Source organism: Aulostomus chinensis, chromosome 8 (assembly GCF_037954235.1).
Source record: "Aulostomus chinensis isolate RoL2024-O1b breed Wild chromosome 8, RoL_Achi_v1.0, whole genome shotgun sequence".
NCBI classification, from domain to species: Eukaryota; Metazoa; Chordata; class Actinopteri; order Syngnathiformes; family Aulostomidae; genus Aulostomus; species Aulostomus chinensis.
The window spans coordinates 24,639,108-24,655,376 of NC_141327.1; the positions used below are offsets into that span (position 1 = coordinate 24,639,108).

Here is a 16,269-nt window from a genome sequence, read left to right on the forward strand (position 1 = left end):
AAATATGTATACCACCTGGAATTCAGAGTTTTAAGCTTCCTCTTTTTGTTACCTTTTTTCTTCACACAGAGAGGAATTCCAACCTGCTTTAATTGGTAACATGTGTGGAGTGAATATTTGAAAGGTAATTGGGTTGATGTCTTTCATTCTGAGGAAGCTTGTTTCCACAGCTTTGATCTGCCAAAGCTCTGTGCAGCTTTCAAAGAGCTGTGGTCAGACAGTGTAGAGAATGAAGAAATTACCAGGTGGAAAAATGTTAATTATGGACTCTAGAAGCCGCAGGAGGCTGATCTCTCTCTGTGACCTCTCTATCGCAGCAGCTGCTGTCCCTTTGCAGGCCTTTTTTCCAGGGGTCAGAATGCCAGGATTGTCCGAGAGCCATATTTTGGAAGCCATGTGACAGGCTTGCCAAATGTAAAGCTGAGGCAGCTTTTCAAACAGAAAAGAGATGTAAAATGCACCGGTGAAATGTGTTATGAATCTTCTGTCTAAATCCAGTATTATCACCTTTAAGCCAGCCTATCACCTTGTCTAAATGACCACAATGCAGCCACAGCTACTCTTCTAAATTTGGCTCAGTGAGCAGCTGGTGTGTACACCTGGGAACATTACTGAGGATAACTCTTCTCTGGCTTTAAGACAGTGACTATGTCTACATAGCCTGTGCAAAGCATAATGTTGGCAAATAAGCAGCAGCAGTGACAACAGAGCGGAAGAACTGACAGAATTTTCCACACAATTGAATTTTACGTGCATGACACAGAAGAAAATAGTCTCGTCTTGATGCCTGAATTTCAAGTCAATCTGCCAAGATGTAGCCCACAATAATTAGGAAAGAAGCTTTTCATCTCGGTCAAACACGTTAGGCAGACGATTGATAAATTGCCTGTGATTTGCTCTCTGTCAGTAGACACGTTCTGTCTTCCATGTCTTCCAAAGTCTCACAATATGAAAGGAAAAAGGTGATCTACAGTCAGTGCTCGGCAGTTAAAACGCCGCCACCTTCAAGGGCTGTTTTAAAGTCACCTCTCTTTTTTGTTTTGCTGATTAAGCATCTCCTGAGGTAGTGAGAGAATAACACCTCTGTATTAAAACTAATTAACCCTTTTCCCTGAACTCATATCAGCTAAGAATAGAGCTTGCTTTCTTGGTTCATTTGTTTTACAAACTTCAGCAGTAGAGACAAGACTTTCCTTTTAACAGTAAGGAGAGAAGTAAGGACAAGCTGACTAAATCATCCTGACTTCCTTACCGATGACAGTGAAAGCCACCTTGCATGATCAGAATTTTTTCAAAATGTATTTGATGTATTCATGGGGCCCCGGGCATGACCGCATTTTCAGGGGCATGAAGGTGAGTATAAAGGACAGATGAGCAAAATTTGAAGGAGTGAAGTCAGAAAAGGTCATCCGAAAGTAATCTTATACTAAGTTATCCTCCTGACATCAGTCAATCAGGAAATGTGCATGCACTGTAACCTTTTCAAGAGATGCGCAGGGAGGTGTTCCTCACTAGCCTGCATTCACCTGTCAATACACAGCAGAACCTTTTTACGCTAGAGCTGTAACTCAGATGAAAGCTTCAAGTTTAAGCTTTAAAGTGATACTTCACCCAAAAAAGTACATTATGCCTTTCAAGTGCTCACAAATACACTAGGTGTCTTGAACTCACAAAGACAGTTTTCTTTCTTACCTGCATTGTTTTTGTGACTGCAGTTTGTCAATAAAGACAGCAGTATATTTAGCTCAAAGCTAACAGGGACCGATGGCTAACAACAGTGCTGCCCAAATCACTCATTTACGAACTCTCAACCCAGCATCCACTATAACCCAGGTCTTCCTTATGTATCTACCAGAAACAAGCAAACTATAACCCTTCCCGATTGTTCTCTAAGGGAAGAGCGAGACAGCTAGCACATTTTGTTCCTGGTAGCGCCATACTGGAGTGATATACAGTATTTGTGTTTTTGTGAATAACTGTGCCTATGGCTGGATAAAGAAGACGTGGATTAAACTAGAAAATGCACTTTAGAGTTTTTTTTAGCTGACATTTCTGGATAATTTTGCTAATTTTAGCCTTTAGCATCAAGCTGAATTTACGTGGCTAGCTCTTTTTCATTCCGGAGTCACGATGAAGGAACGCATGAGGAGGAAAAGTTATTTGTGAAATCAAAACACAGATTTATCAGTCCTTCCAGAAAAATTCAGAGTTTTTTGTGACTGGTTTGGGCAAAAATCCTTGATTATGCAGCAGATTTTCTTAAAAAATATGATGGAATATGCAGGATATTTAAGCAATTTTATGCGATGAAATTGGGGGACTTTGCAAAAACTGTGGTTTGATGAATAGGAAAAAAAACGATTCCTCCAACACTGTTCTCACTAAGCTACAACCTTAATGTAAAGAGTCATTTCTAATAGCTTCCTATGATAAGAAAGCAGGGGTTTGTAGCTTTCAGATGACATCACTTCACAACGTTCCCAAGGCAACAGGAGGAAAATGGCTGCTCTTGTTTTAAGTAAACTCAACATTTTTCAACTTTCTACGAAGATATGTGTGACTTTTTTGCAACAAAAATGCAGGGATTATGACATCATGCAAGCCCCGCATATGTTGCGTATTTTGCGTGGAAATCTGCGATTTATGGGGCAAAAGTGCGGCGTCTTCGAAAAAAAATGCAATCTCCGCATAAATGTGCAAACTTTGGCTGATTATTCGTTGAATAATGCGATCGCATAATCGCGGGACTGATTTATGATTGGTTGAAAGAAAAAAAAGACACCTTTTGGCTTCATTATTGCTTTAAGAGACTGTAACGGTGACAACGTCAACAATGGATTATAACAGCAAAGGGTGTATAATTAATGGGAAATCATCACACAGCTCCACTTGTAGGAGTAGTTTCAACATGCCAGGTCAGGTGTGGGAGTTGTGAGGCACATATTGACATTTGAGTCTTCCACTGCTTTTATAAAGAATTGGGTCTGTTTGTGTGTTGAAGGTTGTCTGTCTTATCTCCTATTTTACTTGGCATGAAAAGTGCAGTGACTCATTCTTAAGCAGAAAAAGCTCTCCAGTGCAATTGCGGGTCATATGATTTTGTCAATAACTCAGAATTATCCATGGCTGGATTCCTTCCAATCAGTTTTTTTTCATGACATCACCAATAAAACGGTTAATATGTCAAATATACAATAAACATCATTTGTACGTACGATTTGTGTCGGTCGTGGAAGTTTGAATGACTATCCCCATTCACTTAATGTGATTATTATGTATTGTATGTAAGGACTCACAGTGGTATTGTGGTAAAGACAACAATGTTATGTTTTGTTGCATCACTGGAAAAACTGGAGAACCAGCAAGACAGTTTCAGTACATTTTCCGGAGGCAGAGAATTATGACAGGATCTATTTTTAACTTTGTAATACAACTTTTTAATAGAACTGATGCAATATTAGAAACAAACAGCATAAGGATATTTGCGCTATGCACATAATCAGCAGCATGCATATGCACACACACACACACACACACATACACACACACGCATCCTAAATAAGCCTTGCCTCCCATGCAGAGTTAAAGACAGTAGCGGCACCAAGTTTGTACTGAGGTCAACTCTATTTAGAGAGTAGACAGCCAGACTCCAGGAGCTGGCAGAGAAAAAGACAGACTGAAATACGGGAGAGATGAGAGAGGGAGGCCTGGAAATCTGAAACCGAGCAATAGAGGAAGTGCCTGCACACACAAGCATGCATGCATTTAGGCCTACGTGTGTGTGTGTGCGCGCGCATGCGTGTGTGTATACAACCCACTTTCTAAATTAGAATTTCCCAAATCCATCTGTGCCAGGAATGTGGCAGAGATGTGTATTTTTGGCAACAGAACAGACAACAACACAATACCAGTAGTTTTTAAAAGTGTTGCAAACTGAAACTGGAATGCCTTAAAAGATGACACACTTTTACATCACCGCATCTACATATGTTGCTTTATCTCTAGTCTGTGGCAGTGTATCTTTTAGAAATATGTTTGTATTTTCACAATCCCATGAGAGCATTGCTGTAAAGGTGCTGTAATCATTCTATCTGCCAAAATGTGTCTTGCAGATACTACATCTGCCACCAGCACCACTTTACTGCTACTTGTCAACAACTTTGTCCACACTTTAACTCAGGAACCATTTCACCAAATTCTAAACTTTACACCCAGAGCACCCTCAGTCTGAAAGTATTTTGCAGCAGAGTGTATGGATTTCCAGATTGAACAACATGTTTCCTTGAAATGGGGAGCAGCAGTTTCCCCTATTTGGTGGCTGTCAGAGGTGTCAGCAGGGAAAAAAAAAAAACCTGGCCGATTTTCATGAAACTCAGAGGAAGGGTGCAGCATAGACCAAGAAAGAACCCATTAGATTTGGGTCTGATCCTTTCCTTGTAGTAAAATTACACATTAGATCAGCCTTGGAAGAAGTACGTGCTCTACTGACAGACTTGCCTTGGTGGTAACCCAGCATCTACCACATCTAATAATATAGTATCTTGTTTCTAAATGAATAGCACCAGCAGTGATGATGCATTTGCTCTTGGCCTTGTGAGGTCAGCTCAGGTCTTCTTTGATATTTTCGTAATTTCATCAGTTAGCTATAAAATAGTGTTTTAGGAGGAATGGCTAATAGCTGCCTAATTTACAAGTTTAAATTCAAAGTAAATAGTTCAGGCCTCTTAAAACCTGAAAGGAATCTGTCTTATGTTTGTTTTCTTGCTCCTCCTAACAAAATCAGAGTAAAATGGCAAGACAGGGGAATACAGTAGGGATGTCACCCAAACAAATCTTCACAAGAAAGCTAATGCCGAAGTTCTGAAAACAAGACGGAGCTTATTTTTTTCCTGTAGCACTGAAACCAGAGGTGCTTGACATGTGGAGCATTCCTGGCAGGTGCATCAACACACCTGCGTGCTACGTTAGCCAATAAGCTGCTCATGAAGGAACATTTCCATGTCCTTCTTTAATAGAAAGTAAGTCAAATCAATCCACGTCCAAATATGTCACGCAAAGAATCACATCTTGAACCAAGTGGCTCTCTAGCTGGAGGTAGCTACATATTACTTCAGTAGGTAGGTGTTTATAATGAGGTAGAGGCTGCAGATAAGAGCTAAGTCTAAATTATTACCTTTCAACATCAGTTCAACTTTTAATGACGTTGATATGGGCTATCTGCTACTACCAGGTGCCACTTAGCACCCCTCAGACTCAGCAGGAGGTGGCCTATAACCAGAAAATGACGAGGACTCGCTCGGTGGTAGAGAGCTGTCGGTACACTGAAAGGCTGATGGCTGCTGAGGCACAGTAGGTGGAAAGCTTTTATGCACACCTGAAAAGTGTACAATATGTGACCTGCTGTGTTCCACATGATATTACAGAGCAACTAACCACAAAAACCACAAGCTGACTCTTGTAAGAGAAGTTGTTTTGGATTTTTACCATTTTTTTTTCTGGGTTTAACTTGTTTCAAACAAAGTCAAACCTTCAAAGATTTATAGTGGATATTCCACACGTTAATTGCAAATCAGCTTGTACGCTCTCCATTTTAAGATCAATCTTGATTCCTGCTTAATTGATCTCGTCATGCTAGGTTACGAATGGTTTTCAATCCCTCAATTACGTTGTTTTAACACCATCCATCCATTCATTTTCTACCACTTATCCTATCAAGGTGGGGGGGGGGGGGCTGGAGCCTATCCCAGCAGCCTTCAGGCGAGAGGCGGGGTTCACCCTGGACAGGTCACCAGTCCATCACAGGGCCAACACATAGAGACAGACAACCATTCACACTCACAGCCACACCTACAGTCAATTTAGAGTATCAATCAGCCTCATCCCCTCTTGTCTTTGGACTGTGGGAGGAAGCTGGAGTACCAGAGAGAACCCACACAGGCACAGGGAGAACATGGAGACTCCACACAGAAAGATCCTATGCTGGAGCTGGGTCTCGAACCCAGAACCTTCTTGCTGTGAGGCGACAGCGCTGACCACTGCACCACCCTCTCGTTTCAACACATTTGATCAGAAATATACGTTTACTTTTCACAGGAACCGAAACATAAAGCTCAGAAAATTTAATCACAAAAAATCTTCAATGAGATGTTGTGTAAATACTCAACACCTAAAACAATCCTGTGGGTCGTGGATCTATAATTTGATCCAGATCACTCTGACATAATAATCATGAATGCAAGAAGCCCATTGCCTCTACTTCTGGGATTCACCCCCATGTGTAATACTCTTACTCTTCACCTCAAAGAAGAAGTCATCAGATATTCTGTGTAGTTTTGTACGAACATCTGTAACATCTAAGCAGTAGACTTTCTCCCCTGAAAATGACCCTGAGGGAGGTCTTACAGAGGTTCCTGTGCTTAGACCCCTCACAAAAGGTTTAGCCCCCCCTGCATGGCTAGTGAAACCCAGCTGGGAAGAATCCCATTTATGGTTCTTTAATAGTACTGTAGTACGTGTGTGCACTGTGAAAAATCCTTCAGTTGCTAGAGAGGTTTGTCTCTGAATCATGTATGTCGTTTGGGGGGGTATTTGATGCTGGCAACTTCTGTTTTATTGAAAACTGTTGACAAAATTGCCCTAAACATGTATTCATCAGTCATTTCATTCAATTCCCAGAGGATCAAATCATGAACAATAAACACACCCGCCTTGTATACAACATCAACCAGAACCGGTCCAAAAAAAAAAAAAAGACTGGCGCCCTTCTAACTGTATTGATGTCCATGTTGTCCTTGCTTGTGTGTTTACCAATATCAGCACAGCACAAATATGAATCTTACAGCTATGATCTTTTTCACTACGAGGAATTTGTCATCGACGGCGGTATCCTTGGGGTCGGCTGACATGAGAGGCATGTGATTGCAATTACTCAACTAGCTTCACCCGCGAGAATAATGATGCGTTTAAAATGTCATCACACAGTTGGTGTTTTTTTCACAGCTCGTCCACCAGATTAAGATTCTTATGGCATCTTAAGCCACTGAAAAAATGGGTATTTCTAACTCTTTGTTTATTAAATTTGGAACTGTAGCATGTGATGATGTTTTCATCCAGTTGGTTGATTATAGTTATAGATAATTGTGTGGTACACTCATTACAGAATATAATTACAAAAGTAGTACCCAGACTATTTTGTCACTTGTAATTAGTGCCATGAAGATAATTTATGGAGTACTCAAGGGTCTTTATATTTTAAGCTCGATGAAAAAAAAAAAGTGTGCGATCATTCACCATGAAGAGCCATTAACATTTAAGTATTAGAGTTAGATTTAGAGGGTAATAACTGGGTTTACTTTTAGTTAAAACTGTCTCTGCTATCTGCATTTATAGCCAGACACATCCTAGCAGCTTTCACTGATTCACCGGTGCGTTGATCACCAACGTAGAATGTGTATTCCAGCTCGTCCTGTTATAATACAGGACATTTTGGTGCGTGTGGCCTCACGTTTCGTCATTGTCATGAGACAAACATGGTAAAGCATGTCACAATAGTAGAAGCAAGACTCGTCTCCAGTCATCCCGGTCTTGTGTCGAGATCTGATTCCTTTCAAGTAACATTTCCCACCAGAAGAGTAAAGTTCTGCTGACTTAAATCTGATAATTAAATCCATCACCCAAACCTGCGGTTCTATCCATCCATCCATCCATCCATTTTCTACTTCTTATCCTGTTAAGGGTCGAGGGGCGGTGGAGCCTATCCCAGAGGCTCGCGAGAGGCGAGGTTCACCCTGGACAGGTCACCAGTCCATCGCAGGGCCAACACATAGAGACAGACAACCGTTCACACTCACAGCCACACCTACGGAGTATCAATCAGTACCCAGAGAGAACCCAAGCACACACAGGGAGAACATGCAAACTCCACACAGAAGGACCCCATACCCGAGCCAGGACTCGAACCTGGAACCTTTTGTGGTGAGGGGACAGTACTAACCACTGCACCACCATGCCACCCCTGAAGCTGCTGTTATCACCAAAAGCAAGTTAAGCTAATGGAACTCTTCATCCTTAATAAAACACCAGCCAATATACATTTTTCTGTTAAAACTGCACACCCCCGATTTGTTTGTTTAAGAGGGACAACGCACATCAATGAACATTTCTGCTTTTGTATCCATGTAGTTGTGCCTGAGTTATTGCTAATTCTCAGTCGTAGTCCCTGGCAGGTCATTCCACTATTGTCTATACACACCAGACAACACAGAAACATGGTTCAAGATGGTGCAATATAAAATAAATTATAAAAACCAACTATATGTAAATCGAGAAGAGTGTAGATATGAATAGAGTAACATACTTATATGCCTCGTTTTCCTAAAACCAACTCCCACCAGATCTGTCCTGCCCCCTTTGTTATGTTGATTAGAGAAACATTCTCAATGCTCCATGACTCATTTTCAGACAGACTCCACTATTGTGACATTTGATTATTGCTGCTCTTTCCGTCTCCTCTAATCACAGAATTTCCTCCTCTCTACATTAATTTGCATTCTGTTATTCAAGGACTTTGTCAGGGATCAATGTGGCATTTACTTCCTCATGGAACTTTGTAATAGTGAAAATAATGAAGGAAGAATCAGCCTGCGTCACTTCAGTGTGCTTCCATTGGCTTGATTCTCTAATGAAAATGGAGACTAACAAGATTGGTATACGATTCTCTTATTTCTGCAGCACATTGTGGTCTGAATTAGCATATTCAAAGCAATGGATTGTCCTCTGTACAACAGTGGACAGAAGATGAATCTTATTACAGCACTCCTGCATTTATACACACACACACGTTTTTAGCAGCGTACATTCAATTTTGAGCTCCATGAAGGAAGTTATAAACTCCTGAAGAAAGTTTTTCCCTAATGAGACATTCATATGTTTGTACATTTGTGTTGTCGTGTGTACATCTTTTGCAGCTGCCATTACGCCAAGGCACCAATGACGCCAAAAATAATTGTCTTTCTAAGAACAAGATTATAAAAGTAGAGTTGCTATGAATGTATTGCAGTCCCAAATACAGTAAATGAATACTATGCTGAACATATTTTCATTGACTCATATACCAGAGACACAGAAGTATAATTAAAGTTATTCAGGGGAAAAACCTCCAAAGGCATCAAATCCTGAAATGTCCAAAACGACTGCCATACCCAAAGATGTTTAATTTTAGACATACCAGAGTTTGTCGTTCAATGGTAATTTGGGTTTGTTAATCATTTGCTCAGATGTCAGTCTGCTATTTTCATCCACACAGAAGTAAGTCAAGCCATCGGGAGGATTGCCATGAAATTCATGTAAAGATCAGAATTGTTTTTTTAAAAAGGTCCAAACTCATCGGCTCAACACAACAAACCTACTGGCTTCCGACCACACTGCAGAACCAGTGCCCGCAACCCTGACAACAGCTGAAATCTCAGGTTTTTGAAGTTCAAGAGTCGAGGTGTCAAGATAGTTTGACATGCCTCAAAATACTTACGCTGCATGTTTGGCAGTTTAGAACATTTAGTGCACTTCGAAACACGTGCATCTCTGGCTTGCTAAGTGTTTGCGCCTTTATCCAGTGAAATATCTCATTAAATGATTTGGCACAAAATCTTGGACAAGAGTATTTTCACATGGAGCTCAGGAACCAAAATTGTACAATTGTTTCTGTGTTGTTTTTTGTGATAATTTATTTATTTATTTTTTTTTTACATGTCCAACATTCAGCAGCAGTCCAAAGGTAAAAGGAAAAAAAAACCACCACCAAAAAAACCACCATGCAACTCTTTTCTCACTGGCATCATCAGAAATCGTACCCTCCTCAATGACTGCAATCACTGCATTGGCCTGTATAAATGCTTGCTTCTATTGACTGAGTTGATTGCATTCTCACTTCAAAAAAAAAAACAACCCCAAAAACATTCAGGGTGCGAACGGAGGCCAGCCGCGCTCCTGGCAATCTCAGCCCGCTTGTTCCGTCCTGTTTCAACAGCCATTTTCATCTTAACATGCGTTTAGAGCAACTCTGCTTTTGTGGGAAACGTTTTCAAATGTCGAGACAAAAAATAAATGAAATAGCCACACAGCATCTTTCATCCCTTGGTGCACATTTATTGTTTTTGGGTCCGATGAAACTGTGGGCACGGCAGTTACATTCAGTACAGCCACTGACTGTATATGCCCCTCAGGATGGATATGGTGATGTCCTGCCTTTTAATTAAGCAGCTCCGACATATTAAAATTTATATTTGTCCAATACGTTTCGAGGGTTTGGGTTGTAACAAATTATTGACAAGACGAATGACACTCCATTCAGCCTCTACAGTGCTAAATTCCATGCCTGGGAGCCTGGCAGACCTCTCGTCCTGTTGATGATGGAGGGAGATACAGTCGCTGTTTGTGTGTGATTATTTAGAGGGCAGAGGGAGGTGAGTTATTTGAGTAGAAAAACACAGCCAAGCGAGGATATAATACCCTGATTTTCAGCTTCATTTTGACTGACTTTCTTTTTAGGCCCGGTGCTAGAAATCTCCCCAATATTCTCTCATTACACGTAAAAGTCTCCCGCCTCACCTGATTAATGAAGTGGACTCACAATTGGAGATTTTTAGCAAAGAGCAAGTGTCACTCCACTTTAACAGCTCACATGGACGCTTGATAAAGTGATTTGATTGATCATTAGGTGGATTTTTGTGCTCCAAAGCATTTAATCGGAATGTAATTTTGTACAAAGCGGTTCAGTTTGTAATTAGGCATCAAATCTAAACAGCTTGAATTTAATATTAACAGTTTTACTGCTAACCCCAGGGGAATTATACTGTACTACCACCCAACCTCCACGCCACGGGAAGCGACGCTCACCAATGATCCCTCCCCTTTGCAGGATCCGTAGAATCATAAGACTGAATGTCAGGACCACTTTTGCGGTTTAGTCTTTTTTCGACTTCAGGATGTTTTCCATTAAACGTGGTCGATGATTCACTCAATTTCAACTCCATCGTTCTTTTCAGACATGTCTTTGAACAACGACTTTGTTGAGTCTTAGGAGATGTTCAGCAGTGTTTAGATCCTCTAAGGGCCACCCAGCCTTATTCAACTGCCATATTTCATGACCGTAAGTGAACATCTTTTAAGGTCTCCAATATGCTGTGTCAGCATGCAACAATTGTTTTGCTCCTGCCGTGTCGATGTCCCACCCTGAGACTCTTCATCTTTCTCTTATTCTCCTGAAAACCTGTTAACATCAGCTGAGGTTCCCGTCTTAATCAGATTATCAAAGGATTACATGACCTCTCTCACCTCAGAAGAAAATTCCCTCCTATTGGAATGGATCGCCCCACACTCCTCTGACAGAGGTCGCTACATGAGGCGCTCTCGAGCAATTATTCCGATTATAAGTGGGATATGAGAGTCCAGGTAAATCTACGGAAGTAACAGCCAGAGATGTAATGCCAGTCAAAGCTGTTACACAAGATGGATCACCAGGATGTGGGTTGATCCTACATGCTCCGACATTGTGAACCCAGAACAAAACATCCACAGTGGGCTGTAAACACATCCACAGTACACTCCAAACACCAAGAGCATGTGTGGATGAGAGCCTTGTGGCAGCTCTTCACTCCGACATGTCACCTAAGGTGTGATGGATGATCCACCGTTGAGTCTCTCACAGACGGAGAAGCGCTGGTGCTCAAGTTTGTTGTATCCAAATAGTTGGGGAAAAAAAGTCTTTTCAAAATTCTGACCCCTGAAGCTTTACCGGGTGGAAGCTTGCAGAAGGACAATTTCGCATCTCAAACACAAACCATCAAAGCCTGTCGCCTCACCAACTCACGCTGAGAGATTTAGTTAATTAATGACACGTTGCAGTAAAAGACAGGGTGTCATCGTGTGTGTTTGTGTGCGACAGACACAAGAGTTAGAGAGTAGCCCCATAATGAAGAAAGCTGAAGGACAAAATGTCTTTTAATTGTTTTTATAATTCAAACCATATGGCAGATCAAGCTTGTTATGGCTCACTAACGAAAATTAGGAACTCACGCCGTATGAAAACAACTGTTAGGACCACAGTTGCTTCAAAAATACCAAAATGGTAATTCAAACAAATCATATTCAGTGGGATTGGTTTTTTTATTTTGTCTTTTTTCAGATCCACGACAAAGTTTCTACAAGTGAAAAAAAATCTCCCTCACATCATTACGAAAATGAAAAAGAAAACAGTCGACTATGTTGTCAAGTGGACTTGATAAAAAAAAAGTACTGAGAATAAAAATGGACTCCATTTATCCTGGTTTATTTTGGTTTAGAGTTGGAAGCCAAAGTTGTAGTCTGTAATTTATCAAACATCCAGAGACAAAAAAAAAAAAAAAAAAAAAAAAGAGGAGCAGGACCTTGTTAATTATGGAGGCTGAAGTGCTGTGATTAAGGATTTCATTCTTTCATTAAAAGGCCTGATGCCACTCGTGTAGCTGTGGTAATCCACAATGAAATTAGAGTTGGCTGGCTCATGCCATATGGTCCCATGCCTCCAGTGGTTAATTAATCATAAATGTAGCCCTCTGCCTTTGGGTCCAGAATACATTTTGAGAAAGATTGGACTTTCTTAGTATTCGGCCACGTGTGTGTTCAATTATCGGGGGCAATTATTCTTCTGATAAAGCTAATTGCACCTTTCAATCAAATGTTCCCTCTTTATGATGTCATCGATAATATAGGTGTCTGTCATAATGAGTTGTCGGCATTCATTGATTCATGGGATACATCCTGTAATTAGAAAAGCGATAAATCTTCATGTTGTCAACCTCAACAGACTTTTCATGATCGGGTCAAGAAGGGATTCAATTAGGTCATGATTGAGCTTCGATTGTAAGGGGACATCTGTTCATCTGTTTTAGAGCCACAGCCTTTTTTTTTTTTTTTAAATTTAATTTTGATCGTCGGGTTAAACGAGTCGTCCACTTAAGAGCTGAATTTCCTCAATGACCAATCGTTCGCATCTTCCCTTGAATCTTCTTGGAATGAACTGCTGCTTGTTTTTTATTCCTTGTAGCTCGTTATGAGTCGATTCACTCTGAGTTTGGACACCATAACCTGGACCACAGACAAGTGTGTTTGATGCATTTGACTGGAGCTAATATCGTCCAACACACAAGCCACACAACGTATTTAGGACACTTTTTACTAAACAACACGAATCTGCTTGAGCAGTCCCAGTGTTCTCGGGTTGCACCATGGCAACACCGACTAAGGAGAGAAAGAAAAGTTCCCCCACCCAGAGTTGAAAGCGCATTACCATCTGATAACAAATGATATCGTGGGGAATATTCATCTCCTCTGGTCTCTGCTCCTCCAAGCAACAACGATGACAGCCATGTCGGTGGCAGAATTAAGAGATGCTTTTTCTCTGCATTAAATAGTGATGCAACAGGCAGTAAATTGCCCCCCATGAGTTAGTAAATCATATTGTACTTCTCATTTATACACTCCAACCCATTTATTTGTGCCCTGACAATATAATTCCCACAAATACAGCACTAATTTTGATTGCGCCTCTTTTGTAAATCCCGATGTAACGCCAAAATGATTACCCAGCTTTGTACTGCATTGTCTGAGGAATAGAAGGAAATGATTAATTTTTTTGTTTTTTCAGATGAGAGGGGGCTTCACTATTTAGATGATAAAGAAATGACTTGGTGTAGGGAATTTCCCTGCATTTCATTTAATAGTACATCAGTGTGAACTTTATCAGCAATTTAGCCACGAGACAAATGCCACCTGTGACACTAAATAAATGCCGGAGACACAAATATCCAGTAGCGCTTTCAGAGGAGCTGAAGGACTGCAATGAAAGTCTAGCTCTTTTTTTTAAGCACACAAAATATCGGGAAAATATAACAGAAAGTGCTTTTTTTTAGCTTCCCTTAGTTAATGGACTGTCAATCTTGATAATTTGTACCGACTGCTGATGTTTATCGGGTTTTTATCGCAGCATTCTGTCACTCTGCCAAGCGTATTTTGCAAATGAGATTAAAGCAACAGCATAACTTCTTGGCAAGTGTATCCCAAATCTTTAAAGTTCTAAACTGTGCAAATACGACACTTCAATTACAGTAAACAGAACATTGTCATTTTCTGCCAGTAAAACAACGAAACATTGCTGATGCTCTGATTAACACGATTTAATACTAATCTTGCAGATTGTGACGTTTTTAGCCTGTGATTATGCTGCTAATCTATGGCCACAGAGAGAAAGCCAAGTGGTTTAATGGTTTCCAAGGGTTATTTCTGTCTCTGTCCAGTAGTCTATTGATCCACTGACATATGGCACATGAGTGAGCCAAGATTGTCAAGCACTGTCCAACTGTGTAATCACCCTTTTCATCCTGAAGATATTATTATCATACTGCTGAGGCCCGTTGTGTAGTTTTGCATAAAAAATAAAGGGGACAGAGTGTTTGATTAAACTTTGACCCATTTAAAAGTCGATCGTGAAGGTCAATTCACGTAGGAACGGGGGTCACACTTAGCGTCTGTCAATAAACTCAATGCCGAGATCATCAAGAGTTCTCCTTCTCTTTCTCCAAATGATCTGTATTCTGATGACTGTGTTTTAAGTGTTAGTGAATCACAGTTGCCAGTGTTTTGGGAGATTGCTGAGGACCACTATTAATGAATGCAGTAAATTACTGGCAGGCCTGTCAATACATTAATCAGGCTTTAGGAGGCCTATTAGTGCTGATCAAAGACCACTGCTGGGTCTGGATTCCATCCAATCACAGAGAGAAACTTCCAAACCAGCAGGATCCCACTGAGCAGTTAATTTGTTGTTTTCCAGTTGTCATCGCCAAGATCAAAGTAAGACCACGGAACGATGACAAAAGAGGAACAAACAAAGTTTTCCGAGACGAGACATATTCATTCTTTTGTATTCTCTGAGGCCTATTAAGATGAGAAGCAGAGCACCATAGTCACTTATTGATCACAGCTTAAAGATATATAGACTTCTACAGACAAAACTTCCAGTACTTTGATCCTGAATGCACTTTTTACAGCTTATATTTTTGAGTCCTATTTTCCTCTTCACTTTTATCAGACCTTGCGCTCAGTGCGCCTTGTGTCAAGTTGGACAGAGCAGTGAGAGGAAAGACTGCCATTAAACAGCTAATTGGAAACAATCACTTGAATTTGCATGCTGAGTCAAATACAAAGTCCTTTTGTATTTTTTTTTTTAAGGGTACAACTGTCACAACAGAACTACTGGTTCTGAAGTGGTTCCCTAATTCTTTCAGAGACTGGCCAATTAAAACAGCACAGCATGATAGCAACTGTCCGTTAAAATGTTGTCCCTTCAAATCTTCATACCTCACTTGGACGTTTGAGTTTCACTGTTAAATTTGACATTTGTCCACAAATCGGGGAATACTTTTCTGTTCTTACCTTGAAGAACACAGTTTTCTGGCCAGCTTGAATCCCAAATACAGTGTTGAGGAAAAGTATCCATTAACTCATACCACAACTGATTAGCTTATAGCATCTTATAGAGTGATGTAGCATCAAGGGAAAACTAGCTAGCCTGCTTCTACTCAAGGGAAATAAACGATTTTTTTTTTTTTTAGCAATCCCGCCGGAACAAGATCCGGCACCTCTGAATTTTGGCCTCCCTGTGTTCCGGTACTTATTTGGGCAGATCCGGTACCTCGGTAATTATTTGGGCAGTACCTCTTGTATTAAAAGAAAATATGAAAACGTTTTAAAAATGTTTAAAATACAACAATAATGTGCATGGATAAATTTACCGACCAAATCCTTAGAATTCCATGTTGTTTATTAAGATTCAACGTCATTTGAAAGAGTCGGAGATCTGTTGATGCGCCGATGCCAACAAACCACGCCCCTGACACAAACAAGTAACCTTGCGAAATTCGCCGCCTCTGAGGAGCAAGCAGAGAGGAAATAAACAGTTACTATTTCAACGCCAACATGTCAAAAAGAGTTAAATTAGCTGTTTTTTCAAAAAAAAATGGAGAGTCGCATGACGCTTAAAATGAGTCAGAAAAGCCTTCACAAGCGGCGACGAGGACAGCTGCAGCGGTCATGTTGACGATCAAAATCGGCTGCAGCAGGAGGCTAGCGCCGCCACAGCGAGCCAGGTTCACCTCCAGCTAGCCAAGCCGGGGCAGGAGGCTAGCGCCGCCACAGCGAGCCAGGTTCACCTCCGTCTAGCCAAGCCGGGTCTGG

General features: G+C 40.8%; 1 long non-coding RNA gene across 1 annotated transcript in view; it reads right to left on the bottom strand.

The window, feature by feature from the left end:
• The window catches only part of LOC147257737 (uncharacterized), an 80,880-nt gene extending 65,216 nt beyond the window's left edge, over positions 1 to 15,664 (bottom strand). The window contains exon 1 of the long non-coding RNA XR_015117490.1: positions 15,469 to 15,664. This is a non-coding gene — a long non-coding RNA (uncharacterized LOC147257737). The remainder of the gene's footprint in view (positions 1 to 15,468) is intronic.
• Between the last annotated feature and the right edge of the window lie 605 nt (positions 15,665 to 16,269).